Source organism: Melanaphis sacchari, unplaced genomic scaffold, assembly GCF_002803265.2.
Source record: "Melanaphis sacchari strain LSU unplaced genomic scaffold, SCAv2.0 Contig103_pilon_pilon, whole genome shotgun sequence".
Classification (NCBI taxonomy): domain Eukaryota; kingdom Metazoa; phylum Arthropoda; class Insecta; order Hemiptera; family Aphididae; genus Melanaphis; species Melanaphis sacchari.
In genome coordinates, this window is record NW_020270383.1 from 342791 (window position 1) to 362880 (window position 20090).

Consider the following 20090-nt stretch of genomic DNA (forward strand, 5'->3'; position numbering starts at 1 on the left):
GCTTTATATTTTTTCTTAAAAAAATTGAATTTTTTATTTCAAAACTTATCATAGAATAGTTTGGTGAAAGGGTTAGTAAAAAAAATTTAATAAACGAATAATAATAATTAAAATATAAATAACGATTTATAAACTATATTTCCATAACACCACTGGTAGGTAAGCCGACTGTAAAAAAATTAAAATAAAAATAAGAAATATATATAATATTTAAAAATTAAAAGTAAAACATTAAGTAAGACCGAGAAAGAGCTAAGTAAAACGCAGGGAAAAAAACCACGACAGCCTCACCCGGACACAACAGGAGTATATATTATTTTGATATTTTTTATTATTAGGGGGGGATGTTAGGCGATAAGATATGCAGTTTTTTTTTCTACAATCTGTCCATCAGCCGTTGAGTGCATTTTTTCCAATGAATCCAATGTATCGTTTGTAATAGAATTATAATATCTGTGTATGCATGCAGTCAGGACTAAGATAATTATTTACGTACGTTGCATTTTGTATGAATTATTATTATTATATATATATGTGTCGGAGATATTATTATGTATTCGGTTATCTTGTTCTTGTTTAATTTTGACGACGTTCCGCGCGCTGTTATTTGTTTTGTATACAAACGTGCATTTTATTAATATGTGTATAAGTGTCCAGTGTTTGTGAACGCTGTGTTACAGTCTCCTTTTTCTACCATGGGAAAAAAATTAAATTATTCTAGTTATAAAAAATTTTAAAAAATTAAATAATAATCGTATATATGTATGTATGTATATGTATAATATATATATTATATATATTTGTTTGTCTAATTATTGTTATTATTTACCTTTTTACTCTCCAAACACCCTAGATCTACGCTCTATCTCTATTTCTCTCTCATGTATTCCTACCATTATCTGATGTTCGTGGTTCCTACATCCTACATATAGGTAATAGATTCTTACTTATTAATGTTATTTTTTATTGTAAATTGTAGAAAAATAAATAAGATTACATTTAAATTATTCCATATTTCCTCAATATTATGGTGTTGAGAAATGAGAAGATAATATTTTCCATTGTACCTAAGTACCATTGGTGTTTTTTTAGTGTTACATTAAATTGGAAATTTTAAAAATTATGGAATAAAACTATTCATTTCTTATATTTTGATAATTTAATGATAAGTTGAATGCGTTCATATTTGAATACATATTTTTTGAAACAATGTTTACATCGTTACTAATACATCTTTTTTTTTTTATTGACCATTAATAAAAAGTTGGCTTCATTGACTAGGCCATTAGTACTACATATTATAATGCATATATTGTTAAAAGTTTAGGACAGATAGGTACGATCAATAAATGGAATACTATTCAGTCCTTCAAACAAACATTAATTCTGGATAAATTATAATTATCAAAATATATTTTTTTTAATTATAATTCATATCGCAATATCATCACCATTAATACCAAAAACATAACTTTATGAACACATAATCGTTACTTAGTTAATATTGTATAAAACACCTTTATTAAGATAGGTATTTTATATTATTTAAACATTGTAGGTTAATATCCTAAATAGTTTCATTTTTAAATATCGTATTAACATTTTTTTTTTGTTATAAATTTATGAAGTTATAGGGTGATTTATTTGCAATTCTTATTTGAACATTAGAAAAGAACTTATTACCAAGTAACCTTAGTAACCCATCACCTGCTATTCCCTAGGAATTGAGCATATTGTATCCAGATGGACAAGTAGATGTGAATCAATACTCAAATAATTGTTAACTATGGTGGCCGGTAACTGGTAAGCAGAGACTTCCTAGATATGATTTGTTATTGACGTTTGTATAGGCACGCTCTAACTGTAGTTGGCATTTTTCTGATTTTGTAAAACTTTTATCGTGTGATAAATGTTATTATAAACTAATACGCACAATATAAAATTTATAAATGTACATATTGTAGCACCTAAGTACTGTACTACTACTCCTATTTTATCATTATTGATGCCTATTATTATCGTATTGAAGTAAGTTTTTTTTTTTAAATAATGTAGTGACAAACAAGGGGCAATACGAGTATAGGTACCAACACGAGGGATACTTGACTGGGATAAATGAATTTCTCAATAACCCGTTGTCTATTACAAAACGTCTTTAGAACACTATTGCCGTTTAAGTTTTTGTATCGTATCTGATTTTTGATAAGAAATCAGTGATATATTAGTAACATTAACTGACGTGATATCAGTGTTTTACTGTTACTTTATCTTCCCCTTATGTCGAGCAATTATTTAGTAAAACTGTATATAATGTCATACTGTTTGATATTTCAATACCATGTTATTATTATTTTAGAAATTCTAATCATATTAATTTTTATATAAATAAATGTACTTTTTTTGTCTATCTGGTATTTTTTATAATTAGTATAATAATGGTGTTAAGAATATAATAGGTACCTGTTTCATTTTATATCATAGTGGGACTAATGTGAGTATAAGATGGAACTCTGTTTTTTTCGTAATACTTAATTTTTATTTATTACATATTAGTGTAATTTTAGATCCTTCGATTACTCAGAAGATTTTACTTTTATTTAATACCTAAAATCTAATTTTAAAGTTTTATCAAGAAACTCAATACAGTAGATACCTAGAAAGAGTAAATTAATAAGTTTTTTTTTGCGAAATCGGATCGTGTATTTGATAAACTACTACTTCTTTCATTTTTCGAGGAAAATGTAGCCCCTTAATTCTAGTGCACTACACAATTATCCTGAGAAACCGATGTAGGCAATATATGTTATGTGACCCTAGAGATTTAAACTTTTGACTAAAAATAAATTTTATCAACTTAGTAGTTTACTTATTAATAGAGCTAAGATTTTGATAACTTGTGTTTTTTTTTCTTTAAGTGCGATACAATTCTAACCAAAAAAAACCAAATTTGTTTCGTTATAATATAACAATTTAGAATCTAAAATTGTTATTTTGTTTTTTTCGCATTTTTGTATTAAATGTATTTTATTGCATTTTTAAGATCATTTTTACAAATATCACGTTAATTTAGTGTATTTAAACTAATTTTTGTTTATTTTAAGCTTTTTTTAATATGTATTGTATAGGTAATCCCAATTACTTACTTCAGTCCATTAATATTGAAAAAGTAATATAATTAATTGTTAACTCAAATTTGAATATATTTGTTTAATTTATTTCTTAAAAAAAAAAATTTTATTTACTTTGTGTAGTAAAAAAATTAATAAATATTAATTATTTTAAAATTAAATTTTTCTCTCATCTAAGTGTATTTTTTTTATTTTTTTTTAGTACATTTTTGTGTATTTTGAAGTCATTAAATTCCTAGCTCTACTTATTAGTAAACTATAGCTTAGAAAATAATTTCAAATTTTTTTCGTGCACTGAGTGTTTCAGCATTAGTAGTTAATACTTACGCTTTTGAAATTTACCGGACGTTTGATGAAATCGTATAAAACCATTTTGACGATAAAGTATTGTTTTTGATTCACATATATGTAGTGTTTTGTATTAACCTATAATGATATAAGTACTTAGCTAAATAAATAAATTTATAATTACGTTTATGTTATATTTGTATTAGTATTATACGTCGTAAATTTCAACGTTCAAAATACATATTTGTAAAACGGAATAGATATGGAGTATTTGTATTGACTTTCTGTCGACAGGAAGTAAATCTACTTATATATAAAAATAAAATATTTATCTAAATTTTGACGTATTTTTTTTCCATATCAACAAAATATAATTTCAGAATTTCATATATCTATTTAGGTGGCTTTTATTTTCCAACACTGGATTTCTTTCAGTTTTATCCCTTAAATTCATTTAAATTTGCTTGTATACAAATTAAGTGTACAAAATTGTTTGTAGATTGTTTATGTTGAACATTTAAAATTTTAGAATGAATTTTTGTTTAAATATAACCGTGATTTCATTTTTTATTTTTTTTTATTTATAACTTGCTGTAAACGGTTTTTAAACATAATATGTATACATATAAGGTATGTACGTTACTTATGACAAGAAAATAAATTTAGGTTACTATAACTTCATTAACAGTTTTTTGCTTAAAATATAATATTTTCTAAAATAATAAAATTTAACAAATACCTTAACGTTAAAAAAAATATTTTTTCTAACTTTTATAATATGCATTAAATAATTACAACATACATTATTGTGTGTAAGGAGTTTTTATTAATTAACCTAGCTTCTTTGTTTGATAAAATAATTATCTCGAGTTAAATTCATATTTTTTATTACAAGTAGGTACATACAGAGAAAAAAATAAATGAATTTAAGACCGTATAATTTTCAAGCTAGGTATTCGGATACTTTCAGCGATATTCTTCAACAACATGAAGCTCATATGTGCTTATATTGTTTTTAATTTTAACTTTTTGTTATGGCCATTATATATTTAGGTATATCCTTTCATGAACTTAATGATTTTTGTTGTAAAAAGTATGTTTATAACTTCGAAACCTTTTTTCGTTAATCTATCGTTACTCACGTATACAGTCACACTAGTTACTCCATCTTAAAAAAATATTTAGTACCCATCTATTAAATATTTCATTAAGTATCTAAAAATTATTGTGCTTTAGAGTATAAGTTATAATAATTGTTCACTTTTGAAATAAATCACACCGAATGTAGTTGTAAGTATTGAAGATGAATCAAATTCATTCTATTTCGTTGAAAATAGGTATACATTAAAGTAACTCTAATTGTATCTATATAATTTTTTTTATCGTTATGTTTACATTTTAATTAAGATAAATGTATACATTTTACATTTTAAACAATTAGGCGTTAATCTGTTTATTTTTATTATTTTTAGAACGTCTTTTATGCTCGTATTCGCTGGCGCAAAAAATATAAATATAACGTATAGTAATCTACCTAGAACCTAGGTCCACAAAAACTATTGAGTGTACCTTCCCTAACTCTGAACATTTATTTTAATAAAAAAAAAGAAAAAAAGATAACTGTTCAACGTTCGGGTTGATATTTGAATATCAACATGTTTAGAAAGTATTTGATCTTAGATTATGCAACAAAATACTAAAGTTGCCATTTAAAAATCAAAATAATACAGGTAGATATAAATTTACTTATATAAATTTTATGAATTTTAAATTTTCATAAAATTAAAATAAAACCCGTTTTAATATGTTTTTACACAACAATTTTTTTTTTTTTTTTATTAATATACGTGATTATATTTTATTATAATTACTATAATATAGGTAAATTGGTGTTTCAAAAAAAAAAAAAAGAAAAAAGAAGTTTATAGTAAAAACTTGTTATTGTATTATATTATGTGGAGCACATTTTTACTACAAGTATATTTATTTAATTCAATCAAGTGAAATCATTTTTATGTTACGAGTTACATAATATACACGTTCAATATCGTTAAAAATCATAATTATTTCTTAAGTAACAAAATAAACAGACTATATGTCTATATAACACCTTCTGCAAGTCTGCATTACAATTATTATAATATTAATCATACAACCATTATCTCCCATTAGCACGACTTGGTTGACTTAGTTCATCTGTTGAGGCATCTAATGAGCGGTGCTAAAAATAAATATATATATATATATTTATAAAAAAATAGCACCTCTGTTAGGTAGTGATTTTAAATCGTATACACACAGACAATGTTGTATCGTTTAATTTTATAAACATTATTATAAACACTTATATAGAGATTGAACAATAACATTTTTGGCTTAGGTGTTTAACTATTGACCCATTTACTTATTTACCCGAAATGAGTGTAATACGTATAAACGTTAAAATAATCAAAATAGGTATTCTTTATAACGGATAAAAATAATAATAAATTTAACTACAAAACACCTAATAGTGTTTATTTATTTTATTAATCATACTATAATATTATTTCGGCATTTGAATTTTAGAATAAGCTAGGTATATCCTCCAAGTGTCAAGCGCCTATGCCTTGGCGTTGGTATTGTATTGTAAATACAATATATTCTTTCTTATTTAGCTTATATAAATATAAGAATAATTTAAAACAAGAAATGAACAACACTACCTACTCTGTAAAGAAAGTTAGTATACAATGATATAAATATAATAGTGTTGATAAAAAAAAACATAATAATAAAATGTAGGATTTCGAAGAGAACGTATTGTAAAGCCACAATATAAAGTATTGTTTTAACGGATTTTAAAAATATGTATAGTTAGGTATTGTATAATATATTGTCGTAATGTTTACACGAATATATATACATCATCGAAGATAATAATAAAGCATATATTTTACAGTATATTCAATATTTCAATTTCGATATTCCGTGATAAAATAGTTTTTTAGTCGGATATATTATATAAAATAAAAATGTAAATAAATATAAGCTCTATTGAAATACACATATTGTAAGGATTTGTTTTTCTTTAAAAATAAATTTATCGATTTGAAAAATCGTTGCTAATAGTAGGTATATTATAATAATATGCACACAGTACAACTGCGTAGTGAATGATATAATTTTATTACAAACCACGTTCTCTTTTGTTTGTTTGTTTTTTTTTTTTTTTATAGTAATAATAATGATAAAACAACTGTCTTGTATTCTATCGCTGACAATCAATTGGGTTTTCACTTATATCAATCCATGAATTTTCTTCATCTTTTAAAAAACAAATGTGATGCGTGTATTGTGTAAATATGCAAATGTTAATGTTGGACTGAACCACTGAACTGTGAGCTGTCGCATGTAAAAACAATTTCAATATATATATATACATATATATATATATATATATATATATATATTAACATTTATGTACTTATGCTAAATAATTATGACAGTTATGTATTGATGAGCAAATACCTACGTATCTATCCGGATTGTATTGACCCGGTTTATATAGGTAATATAATATCAACTGCAGGCTAAACAATATAGATATTATAGTTTACACTGAATTAAATGGTATGATATTATTTATAAGTAATTAAATAGATGGTTGTAAATCCGTTTTTAAAATCATTTCATAATTTTAAATTATATACCGCGTATGTTATGTTTTCTCCAAAATTTGTCTAAATTACACCGGACAACTGTGAAATGTAAAGCTTAATTTATAAATAATTACAAGTTACTTTTATTTTGTTTGGTATAATATTTAGACAAAGTCGGGATGAGTGGTAAATATGTAAAGTTGGCCTCTACTCGGGTTAGTTTGGCCATAGCTTAAAATTTATGAGTTTACAAATTCTAAAAACCAACTCACAATCTTTATAACTTGTAATTTGGATTTGTAGAGAGTAGAACTAACTTTACACACAGTGCCGTGAATTGAACCCAATTTCTAGTGGTGCAGAGACATAGCAGTCTATAATTTCCGACATCAATAATCCAACTTCCTAAGTAAAATCTTTTCTAATAAACTATATATTATTTTCCCATATATTTCTTTAAATAATAAATACATTTTGGATTATTTATACTTAACCACAGAATGATGTGGTTACCATAGATAATAATCTAATTATTTATGGCGGTTACACAATTTTAGATTATAGATAGGGATAATAATTTAATTGATGAGGTCTAGTAGGCATATGCGCGAAAATTACAATTTTACACCTATTTATGTATGTATTATACGAAAAAACATAGTTACAAAATTAAAAACAATATCATAGGCATACAAATTTTATTTCAGTGGTTTTCTAGTAGTGCAAAAGCATATCTTTGCACCACTATATTTTAGATGTGGTGGTGCAAGTGCTACATTTGCACCACTCAGTTTACGCCACTGTTTGCACATGTCATTTTGAAATGTGTACTTAATAATGAAAATTATATAAAATATTACTATAGAGTCGTATAATTAGGATCTTTCTTTTTAATATGGGCGTTATCGCACTTATAATAATTATTTATTATACAAGTGTAAATATAATATAGGTAATTTAATTGCAATTCTAACCTTAAGCTAAAGTTTACCACGCCCTGACTAAATAAAAATTGTTTTTCTCTATATTATGTACGTTCTGGTGTTAAAAACGATGGCAAGTCAGAATTTGGCGGTAGGACTTAGTTAAATAGCTTCGTATTTCTATACAAATATAATATTATACTGTGTGCCTTAGTGGCATAATGGATTGATTCAAGACTTCGGGTTTATTATACATATATTTATAAATTGTCAGCGATAAGCAAGAGACATGTCATATATATATATATTGCACAGTATCGAGAACCCATTGTGTTTTGCAATCAGTTTACTTAATTGATAAAGTCTACCGCAAAGGTGTGTAGATAGACAATTTATATATCTCGACAGTAATTGTCTAAAAATGATAATGCACTTATTATTTTCAAACGGCATATGATTTAAAACAACTTCCGTGAATGTCTTACAATTATAATTTGATGCAGGTGCCTATATGTATATACCTATTTAATGTTAGGGTTATACCATTTGCATTCAAAAGTGTCGCAGCAGAGCATGACATACTCAATGGCGGATATACTCAACTACTTACAATAGGTGTCAATTTATGACGATAAAATTTTATTTACTCATTTCATGTATGTAGGTAGTTGAATTGAAAAAAAAAATCAATAAAGAACAACAAACAACATTTCAATAAGCATTGTCAATGATTTATTATACATATTATTATAATTTATAATAAATTAATAAAAAACTAATAAGCGATGACACGGAGGCACATTCAGCAATCGTTAATATTATACTTTTAATATGATGTCGTCAAGTAATAGTAATAATAATATGCTCTTACAAAATATCAGATTGATGTTATTTTTATTGAAATAACAATTATAAACTTTTATTGTCTACCGGTGAGGAGGGGGAGGTAGGGTCAACGAGTACATGGTTTTCGATGTAGCGCGGTATTATAATAGGTATTGTTAATTTTTTCAGCAAAAAATGTATTATATTATTTATTGTATTGCACATAAAAAAGAAAATATAATAATAATAGTTAATAACATTGTATTCAAATAATTTTTTATATAAAATCATTGAAAATGTCCATACTAAAAATGTTTCAGGTGAAAATGTTCTATTCCATTGAATAGACGAGGGAAATCAGGGAAATTCTCATCCTCAACTATCATGTGAAACGTCATATTAAAAACACAAAATGTCGTCGTCGTTGAATTTTATAGTACCATATATACGTACTACAGCTGATCTTATATTTTAGTCTCGTGTTATTTTCTTAAAATAAAAAAATATTGAAAATTCAAATTGCTCCGTCAGGTAACAATTTAATGAACTGTTATAATATGTTTTTTATTTTACACGGTATATTTGGTTAACGACAATTTTTTTTCAAACACCATCATGCGAATATAGTTACAAGCGGTTAGTTTTTAGGTAGATATTATCTTCACTAAATTAATATTTTCATAACAACTAAAATATTATTTTTTAGGAGTTGAATATTTAAACTAGACAGAATAATTGGGACTTTTTTTTTGTTTTTTTTTTTTTTTTCAGATTTTGTTCTCGTTTAAGAAATATTTAGTATAGATAGATTACAACGATCTCGTCAGATAATGCAAACGTATCAACAAATCTAATTATTATAGATTAAAGATTAATCACAGATATCTACACGCTTAAAGTTTAGTCACATTTTGTGCTAAAACTATTGATTTTACTTTATACGAAAAAATAATACACACTTTCGTATATATCTATAATCTATATAAAATCGCTTATTAATGATACTATTTCGGATATTGATTTTAAACACGTTGTTTTACTTTGCTAATAACAGTTAAACAGTATTATTTGTTCGCATTTGTTACGTTTATAATAATACTAATATAAACGATTTGTCTTCTCTCTCACATATTAATTTTCATTCAGATAACAATATTAATACATTATTCGTTGTCTTATCCGCCACCTATCGTCGTCGTCGAGAGGAAATCCGTCTAAGCGCCGAACGCGTTATTTACACTTATAAGTATTTGCCCGAGGAACACAACACAGCACTCACGTAAAGCTGCATAATTGTACATTGTACAATTATTACACACGCGTATTGTCAGGGACGCATGTAGTATAATGTTATAATTATAGATATCAATGCTACCGGTTATGCATTATCAAGAACGGATTCGTTGATGATGGGACGAAAACATATTTAATTATCTCTGTGCATGACGCGAACATTTGAGGTGTAATGAAACAACTGCATTCCGATGAAACACGCATCGTCGCACAAATAATAATTTTTCACATTAATAAGATCGCGACGTACATCAGCGCCTTCAATATATAATAACAATGTATAATATCGTGTCTTCGACAACTGCGACGAATCAATATTACTCGAATATTACTTACATATCATGTATATATAAACGCCGCAGCCATACATAACAATGATAATATATCATGAATATTATGATGTAGAGCAGCAAACACATATTAACATGTGTAAATACACGTTAGAGGCGAATATTATATATTAAAATATTATGATATCATACGCGTCGTCGTGCATTCAATATTCTTTGAAGCAGTGCAATTTGGTACGTCGAACATCGCGTTCGTATCGGCGTCGTTTCAAATAGTTATTATTAAGTGCAGATTACTATAATCACAGCGAAGAATACACTTGAAAGTTGTGCCTACGTATATAGTACCACGCTAACGTAGACACTTTGCCAAAAAAGGTATCTCGCCATCAAGACTGCTTCTTTTTTTACTACATCTTATCAAAAATTATCACGACTGCATAATTCATTTAGCACACTCATACACTATCCTCTGGTATTTTTAGAAGACGAGTTTTTTGCGCGTATGTCATCGTATATTTTTCGTATAAAACTCAAAAATGTCTTATTGAAAATTTGTAGCTGATACTGCAGATGATATCTGGTCACTGGACGGGATGTAGCTCGTGAAGGTGTACATGCAGTATTGTGAATTGTTCAATATTAAAAAAAAAAAAAAAATTAATAGTTGTCGAATAATCAGTAAATAAAGTGAAAAAATCTTTAAAAATCTGTAAATATAACGATACAACATAAACTTTATAGGTAATGTAAAATTGTCAAGTGAAAATTTCCAATACGTTAATCGTATAAGTTTATAACTGTGTATAGTAGTATTTCACTACAACCAGTGTACCTACCTACTGTAGTGACGACATTCTTATTCTTGTAAGACTTGCAAAGTAGAATGTTGACGGAGCATACAGGTGCACTGTTTAAATTACATACTTTAGGCTCACCTCTATCCGGCTGTAGAGCTAAAATAGTAGGGAGTACTCCGAGTTGATCCCCTGAAGTCAACTAAAAACTCAGTCAGTACCACGGGAGAGGGGAGCGCTCCATTATGCGCCGGATCGGCTTGCAAATATACTTGCATATGGTGCTCCTCAAGGCTGAGGATCTTATACTTAGGCTCCAACGTGGTAGTTGTAGGACAAGCGCTAAATAGTAGGAAAATCTCCACACCTGGTGAGAGGAGGGTCACCAACGACCCAGACCGTTTCAACTCGAAAAGGTACAGGTCCTACGGTGCATTCGAATTGCATGATAAAAAAATAAACATAAATTGGAATGTTCATATTACATGCCAAATTGCCAACTCTTGGAGAGTTCTGTCCGAATTTCATGCCATGTACCAGCAAGTTTATCTTTATTTATCATGCACTCATGTGCACAACTTTAACTTTATTTTTGATCATTACTTTTGAGGTGGTATGCAATCGGATGCAGTTGGTTTCTATAGGATCCGGCGCTGGTGGTCCTCAGAAAGAAAACTCGCACGAAGATAAGATGACGCTGCGCCAACCTGTTCTTCCGTGGTCCGTGACTAGCGTACATCGCTAACATACGGTCCATGAGACGGTGGGTGAGAGCCATAAACTCATGTAGATCTACATGTTTACATTATATGTACCTACACACGTTGGTCGTAAATTCGTAAGATTATAAAAACTATTTTACTTAAATGACCTTGAGTTCCTCATGATACTGATTTAATAACTATAATATATTATTTCGTACTTATTGCTATAGATTTTCGACTCATGACCACTGGTTTGATTGTGGTAATATACAATATAGGTAGGTACATTATGTTATAGGCTGCAGATATGGAGGTGTTTGTAGCTTTATAGTTTTTATCGATTCGATTTTCATTTGCCTATATTATTATAGTAATACTATAATAGTATACATAGATATGATTTAATTCGGCTAAAAGAGTTTCACCATTAATACAAAACATGTACTCACGATACACCCATAAGCGGTATTTCGATATTCTGTCAACTATAGACTTTGTAGACACTGTAGGGAATCATTAATTCTAATTAAACATTGTCCACAATATTTTACAACATCGCAAGACGTGTTTTTTTTAAAACGTTTGACACATACATAGTTTATTTAATTTATGTGTATAGTCTTAGGAAATAAGGTGCATTGCAATAAGATTGCATTTATGGTCATTGCCACGAGACATTGCATGCAGATAGGTTAAATAGGTCTACACTCTACATTAATTGATAAACGAGTACATAGTAATGTGCATAGTACATTTATACATTATTTTATTCTGACGATTTATGTCTGAAAGTGCACTGCTGTAGCTGAAATTCTCCGCGGCTGACACATAACAAAGTACCTAATGATATTGAATTTAAGTTTAAATTATTATTCGTTCCCTGCACTGCACTTACTCACGTTCAAACATTTATTCATAATGACAATATTTGAAAGCAAAAGTAATGTTGAATTGATAGTATTTCTTTTAATAATATTCTTTATAATATGTGCAACACATCTACCCGTTTATTAAAACCAAGTGGTTGTCGATATTTATATCTAAGTCTATCCAGTTAAGGAGTAGTTGGTTAATTATCCCTACTACATGAACCGTCTTAAGGACCGGGTTGTTGAATTGATAAAAATAAAGTTTTCTAAGTTATATTTTACAGGTCCTAGAAACTTATGATCTGCGTTCATAAACTAACACAATTTTAACGATATTATAGCGGCGTATTACAAGGTTTATTTATATGATTAAATATTAATATTTTTATATATAGTACACTAAATAACGCATCAGTAAAATGTACATCGTTATTATAGTACCTACGTAGTTTTGTAGGAATAATATGGAAACAAACATTTTGCTTCGTTCCTGTAAGATATCGGTTATATAATGAAACTGTAAAATTCATTAAATACTAATAATAAAAAATAAAAATTTCAAATTTCTATTTTTATCGTACTTTTACATAATTCTTTTGCATAATGCATATTATTAAATGATATACCTAAACACAATCTGGTAATAATTTGTTTATACAACTGTTAGGGGTAGCCGGGAATCGGATGTACCCGTTAAACATTTAATACATTTTTAAGTGCACTTTTATTGTATGTCTGCATATATTGTTCGAAATCGAAACACATATAGGTAATATATTGATTTTACAAATATTGTAAAATGTAATGACAATCGTCTAACGATTACTCTGACAACGACACTGAAATACATTAATAGCGTATCATAATTTTATAATGTAATAATAATAGTTATTATTATCATTATTATATTAATATTACATATAGGTATGTAATTATTAACGTAGTTACGATATTGTTCTAGGGGGGGGATCTATCACCGTATTCCTTTCCATAATCACGCCACTGATTGTAATACCTAATGTCTGAACGCGATTAATCTGTCAAATGTTGAAATATAAAGTATTGAAGGTATCATATAGTACCTATATTGTAAGAAATAAGAATGTACAGTAGAACCAGTGATAGTAAAACGAACGAATCTAAACTTTCATGTGAGTTTTATTTTTATGATGAATATTTGAGTATGTTAGTATATGGCTTATTTATATAAATATATATTATATTGTAAACGATCGATCAAAGTAGACCGGTATGGGGTACATCACAAAATAAAGCGATACTGTTGTATTAATATTATTGTATCAAAATCAAAAATAATGGATATAATATGTAACAACATTTAAAATCTGAGAGATTAAAAGATTATCAGGTGTGCCGTGCTATGTAAGTTTTATATGACTATCAATAATTCAGAATTTCCTTGTAATGTAAACAATATATTTTATATCACTACTTCTAAAAATAATGCTTTTGTTACAAATAAATCTTGGTAAAACTTTAAAATTTTTGATGAAACACCACAAAGAAAAAATTAGTTCTCGACGGTCGCAAATGTTTTGTAGATTTATTAAAACCAACAATGAATATTATTAATGATATTCAATATGACTGCCCTTGAATAAGAACAACTTTTTTAAGATTTTAAACAATGTGCCCCCCTGGGTGTTTTATGTCACACGTTCGCAGTTGCTATTTTCTTCCGGAACTAATTGTTATTTTTAATGACATTTTTTTTCTAAAAATAAATGTATTTGTTATAGTAAATATGAAAACAATACTAACGTTGAGTGTTTGTTATTTCTCCAACAATACAATAAAATTAGTCATATAAATTCTATAAAAAGAAAAATAAAGCATTTATTTGCAGTTTTTTTTTTTTTTTTGTTTAATCGTCTAAAAGCAATTTAAAATAATGAAAGTAATATATATTAAAACAATAATTTTCTCAATAATGCATACTTTTAAGTTCAACAATAAATATCCTTCATTTTATTTGGGTTGTGAGTCAGTTACAAAATAGAGATATTAACTATAGAGGCATATTGTCTATAATAACCAGTAAAAGAGTCTGTTTCGTAAAAAACCGACAGTGATGTCGTTGTTATTAAAATAAAGTTATTAAATAGGATATTTTTCAAAATAGTTTTACAAAAGGCTAATAAAAGTTTTTTTAAATGAAATTTAAAAACATTAAGATTTTTAAATTTTAATGAACATAATATAATTATAAATATCTAATAATATTATCTATAACGATAGTTGATATTATAATTTTGAATTTTAACTTTTAATTATATCTTATCATAACCATTTCTTTTAGGCTAAATTTAATTATTAAATGAGGTCCGTAATACTAAGTTTAGTACTTTAGTGATTATTTATAATGCAGCACGTTTATTGTTTATTTTCTGATAATTATTTTAGAAATATTATACAATTATATATGAATAACTTAAAAATAAAATAATGATAAACTAAAAATTGTTGAATTTTACCGTATTAGGAGAAACATTTGAGTTTATTTTATTTTTTAGTAACTACACGATTTTAACAAGAAAATATTCACAAGTACATTAAAAACTGATTTAGTGACTATAATTTGGATAATTTCAAAAATGTCTTGTTTAAATAATAATGAGATTTTTGAAAGTGTTGTAAATAGATTTTATAATGTTTTTGACTTATGTATAGTCATGCATGTAATTATTATTACAACAAAACTAATTCAAAAGTTTCCATGTTTACCAAAATATACATCCTTTCTGTACTTGTTCTTATAATCTAATTTACATGCTTATAAATCAAGTAAAGCTTAGATGGTATAAACTATAAATATATAGTGTCTGTAAAATGTAAAACTGTATCTAATTTTTTTTTACATTTACATAAAAGTACAAATTTACACATATAATATTATAGATATACATATCAAAAATATTTATATTTTTTAATTTCTCAAGTAATATAAAATGTTCATTCTATTTTATCATAAAATAGATATAATTTACGTTCAGAAAGATAATCATACAAAACTAAAAATATCTCTTCCCCGTCTACATAAAATAAAACTGTCATTTAATTATTGACTGTATAATATAATATATAATATACATATAGATATTATTTATTATATATTAATCATTTTAAAATCTAATCATGTTATTCTTTGTGTTAATAATTTAATTCATTTATCCTGTATAATATACCCCATACCTAGTAGGTAGTAATAATACTATAGCTTCTATTCAGATAAGAATTAGAGACTTCTCTAGAATACCTACTCCTCAATGATAATTACTAAACGAGTAACTTACAATTATTGCAAACAATATGCTATTGTACGTACTTATATATTGTTTATTAGTTCGTGGTATTACAATATTGAGTTCTACTACATATCGGAGACATTGGGATAAAAAAAAAAAAAAATTTAAGGGTACAATATTATTATAGTATAATAAAGATGAATATCGTTATTAATCCAATCACATTTTTGATCATACAATTATACTGCTAGTATACTTACCCATATTTTGAATGTTGAATTATTAGCTTATTACTTTGTGTAAATAGAGTTATTTGCGAGCTTACCTGGATCATAACGTTAAAAAATAATGACTATTATGTAAACATAATTTATAGAGCATACAATGTTAATACATACAAAATGATTTTACAAGTACGCTGACCCATTTTTATATTAAAATCATGTATTTAAAAAAATTCTGATTTTTTGGTATTTAAAAGTACCAATATTACTATAAAAAAGAACTGCATATTTTTAAATATTTCAATTTTTTTAAAGATATTTAACTGATATGTATAATATACTTATAGATGCTTATATAGGGTGACCAGACCATACGTCCTGTTTTATACAGAACTGTCCTTTATTTCAACTTTATTGTCCTGTTGTGCTGACAATTTTTTTTCAGAAGGTTTTTTGTCCCGTATTTTCAAGTCTGTCTCGTATTAATCCCGTTTTTTGTCTAACTGTTATAATTTATAACTTTTGAAATTGATTTTAGAAAAAAGTGGTTTTTTTACAGAATTTTTGTATGAAATTATTGCATAGAATAATATAAGAATCTATACTTTTCAGTAGTATTTTTGCATTCTTGCTTTTACCATAATTATTATTGAATTACATTGTTTTCGTCAAGGTAAACTTTTCCTACGTATAATAGTATTATATTTACTGACCAGTGCGACCAGCCGCAACCTGTTTCTTATAAAATGTTTATTAGGTACATTATAATTATTATTTAATTATTTATAAATAAATACTTTATTAATTTAAGTATATAGCCCAATTATAATAGCTCCATGTTGAGCACAAGCGTCGTCACTCATATTTTGAAATTAGAAAAACTTTGGTATGCTATAATCGGATTTTAGACTGATAGGAAAAGCAGTATGAGTAAAGCAATGTCATGTTTTGATCATTGTAAAATCAAAAACTTGAAGGTTTATTTAAATTCTGAAGTATTCCTCTACGAAGATAATACACAAAATTAATTTATAAGTATGTATAACCGATATTCGAGGCGGCCGTGTTGCCTATACGAGACTTGCGATTGGTCACTTGCAATAATCATCGACTAACGATTCACAGGTAGTGACTATCAGATTGTATGCTACTCTCTCGTTATCGAAAATATAATATCCGATAATGAAATTCAATTACGTACATGATATACCACCTGCCATGAAATACCATTTCAAATATACAGCTGACAATTACTTAATAACATATAAATAATGAGTTCAATAATTCGGTACGTTTCTAAAATTTACATTTGTTTTTTTTTTTTAAGTAAAATAATAAAATACGTGATTAAAGGAAATTTTAAAAAGTATTCATTTAACTTAACCATTTTATTTAATGTTTTTTTAAATAATATTTTTATGTGCCTAAATTTTAATTTTTAATAATTTAAAAATATTATGTTTATTTTTTATTTTTTCAAATATGGTAAACCTATGCTTATATATATTATATAATAATAAATATTGATATATTTGCCATGAGTAGATGTGAGCGCATCATATATTTGCTCTCTTTACAACTATCTAGTATCTATATTATTTGTTAACTACTCCTTAGTCATAATTTTATAGCGAAATTACTCTTGTTATTCATCGATTTTTAGTCAACTATAGGTAAATTGAATTATTATTATAAAAAAATTCTTTTGAAGTGTTGATTTAGAGCTTTTATAGATTTTTCAATATTTTAATTCTATTAGTACCTATTTATTTAGTACTAAATTGGTTATAAATTTATAACTTATACGAGTGCGCACGCAACACTACCTATAAGAATTTAAAAATTAAAAATGATTTCTTAAAACTATTTCTTAATTTTAAAAGGAGTTATGTGAAATTTATAAAGTTTTTAAGTAAATTATAATTACGTTTATGTAAACTAAAATAATATCATACAACTATATGGGCATCTACTTCAGTATTCTTTTGAAAATTGTATAAAGCAGCAAGCATTCATTTTTATTTATCCTAACCTCCAAAGGAGTAGCCTGTAATTCCGACGAGGTTTGGACCCTTCTTGACCCTTCTTGTTAATATAAACATATATGCTTAAAGAACTTGTCATAACAGTGTCATTAATTGCAAATTTAAATAAAATTTAATAAAATTATAGTTTGAATTATAGAACTGCGTGAACAATGAAATCCGAGCCTCGGACATAGTCCTGGTGTAATTCTGTATACCTGATCATATAGCGCAGTCGCTACCATTCAAGTTCAAATTTCACATTATTTAACTGATTAAATGATAGAGTCAACATATGAGTCATAGAATTTTTATGTTAGCTGTGCGTTTGAAAAATAATAGTTGATGAACGATGGGCATAGGACGCATTTAAGTGTAAAAACAAAAATGTTCCTATAACTACCTTTATTTGTGTATTTATTATCTAATGACCAACGAAGGTAATATATATATATTTTTTTTTTTTGAACTAAAAATCAATATTTATTATTACTTGTGTCTTTGTGTCCAAAATTGTGGTTAATATGTAAGTTAAGTAAGAAAAGGTTACAATTTAAAGGTAATCGTAATATGTATCGCAGTACGCATTTTTTATAAACTTAATTATCATTCATTATCATCTATATTCTACATTTATATAAAAGCAAATATTATGTGTTTAAGTAATTTACAGTCAAGTCTATCGTACTTGTTTATGAGTGAAGATCATAGTTCTGAAATTTGGGTAATTTTGGATTTTTAAGGCTTTGTTAACATAGGAAAAACGAATATTTTTATGGTTTGTGTAAGTTTGCCATTTATTACAGAAATTAAAATATTTATTATAATTTAATTATTTTAGATTTGTATTTACAAATGAATGTGTAGTAAATAATAATATACTACACTGTTTATGTCTAACGGAGTTTAAGACAAGGTAAATTCTTTATTCATTATTTAATTTATCACGTCAGGGGTACATCGTGTAAATTCAGCTATTATAAATTAATAAATACATCTACTATATAAAACCAAAGGCCTAAATCTGTGATATTTATGTAAATCCACAATATTTGATAGATTTAAGGAAAAATATTTATCAATAGATTCAGCAAAAGCTATAGGCTAATTTTGATTACTTATATATTCTATTTTTCAACAAATAAATATTGAATATATAATATGTATTTAATATGTATAATATGTATTGTTTTTTTCTTATTAACAGAAATAATCTGTAGCTGTTAAGGCCGTTGAACGTAGCATACATTATACATTACATTACATAAAAAAGATAAAAATATTAATATATAAAGATTAAATGTATAGAGTAGTTAAAAGAAGTTAGGTTATATAATATATATGAGATAATAAGATAAGATGATACAAAATAAAAATAGGATGTATATATTCTATATATACATTATTAATGATGGTACGTGATGTTTGTTAGACTAGATTTATCAAATGTGTTGTTGAGGGGAATAATTGGCAAAGCTTGTTGATGTCGTATGGTTCGGGACTTAGTGATTCCGCGAGGTGATCGGATATTTGACAAACAATCGGATGTTTAATAAAGTTGACTCGCGAAAAACTGTATTTTTTTAATATTCATACTGTTATTATTGGTTATATAAAAAAAATAGTTATGAATTATGATGATTGAGTATAATTTTGGACCTAAATTAAATATTTTGTCTTTTTGTTTAAAGTTTAAACTACCAAAATAACCGTGTTCGAAATTTGTGTAGCTTAAATTTAACGGAGTTTAAGAAAGGATAAAATGTAAATCCACGGTTATTTGATTGGTCACATGCAAAGCCATGCAGGATCAGGTAT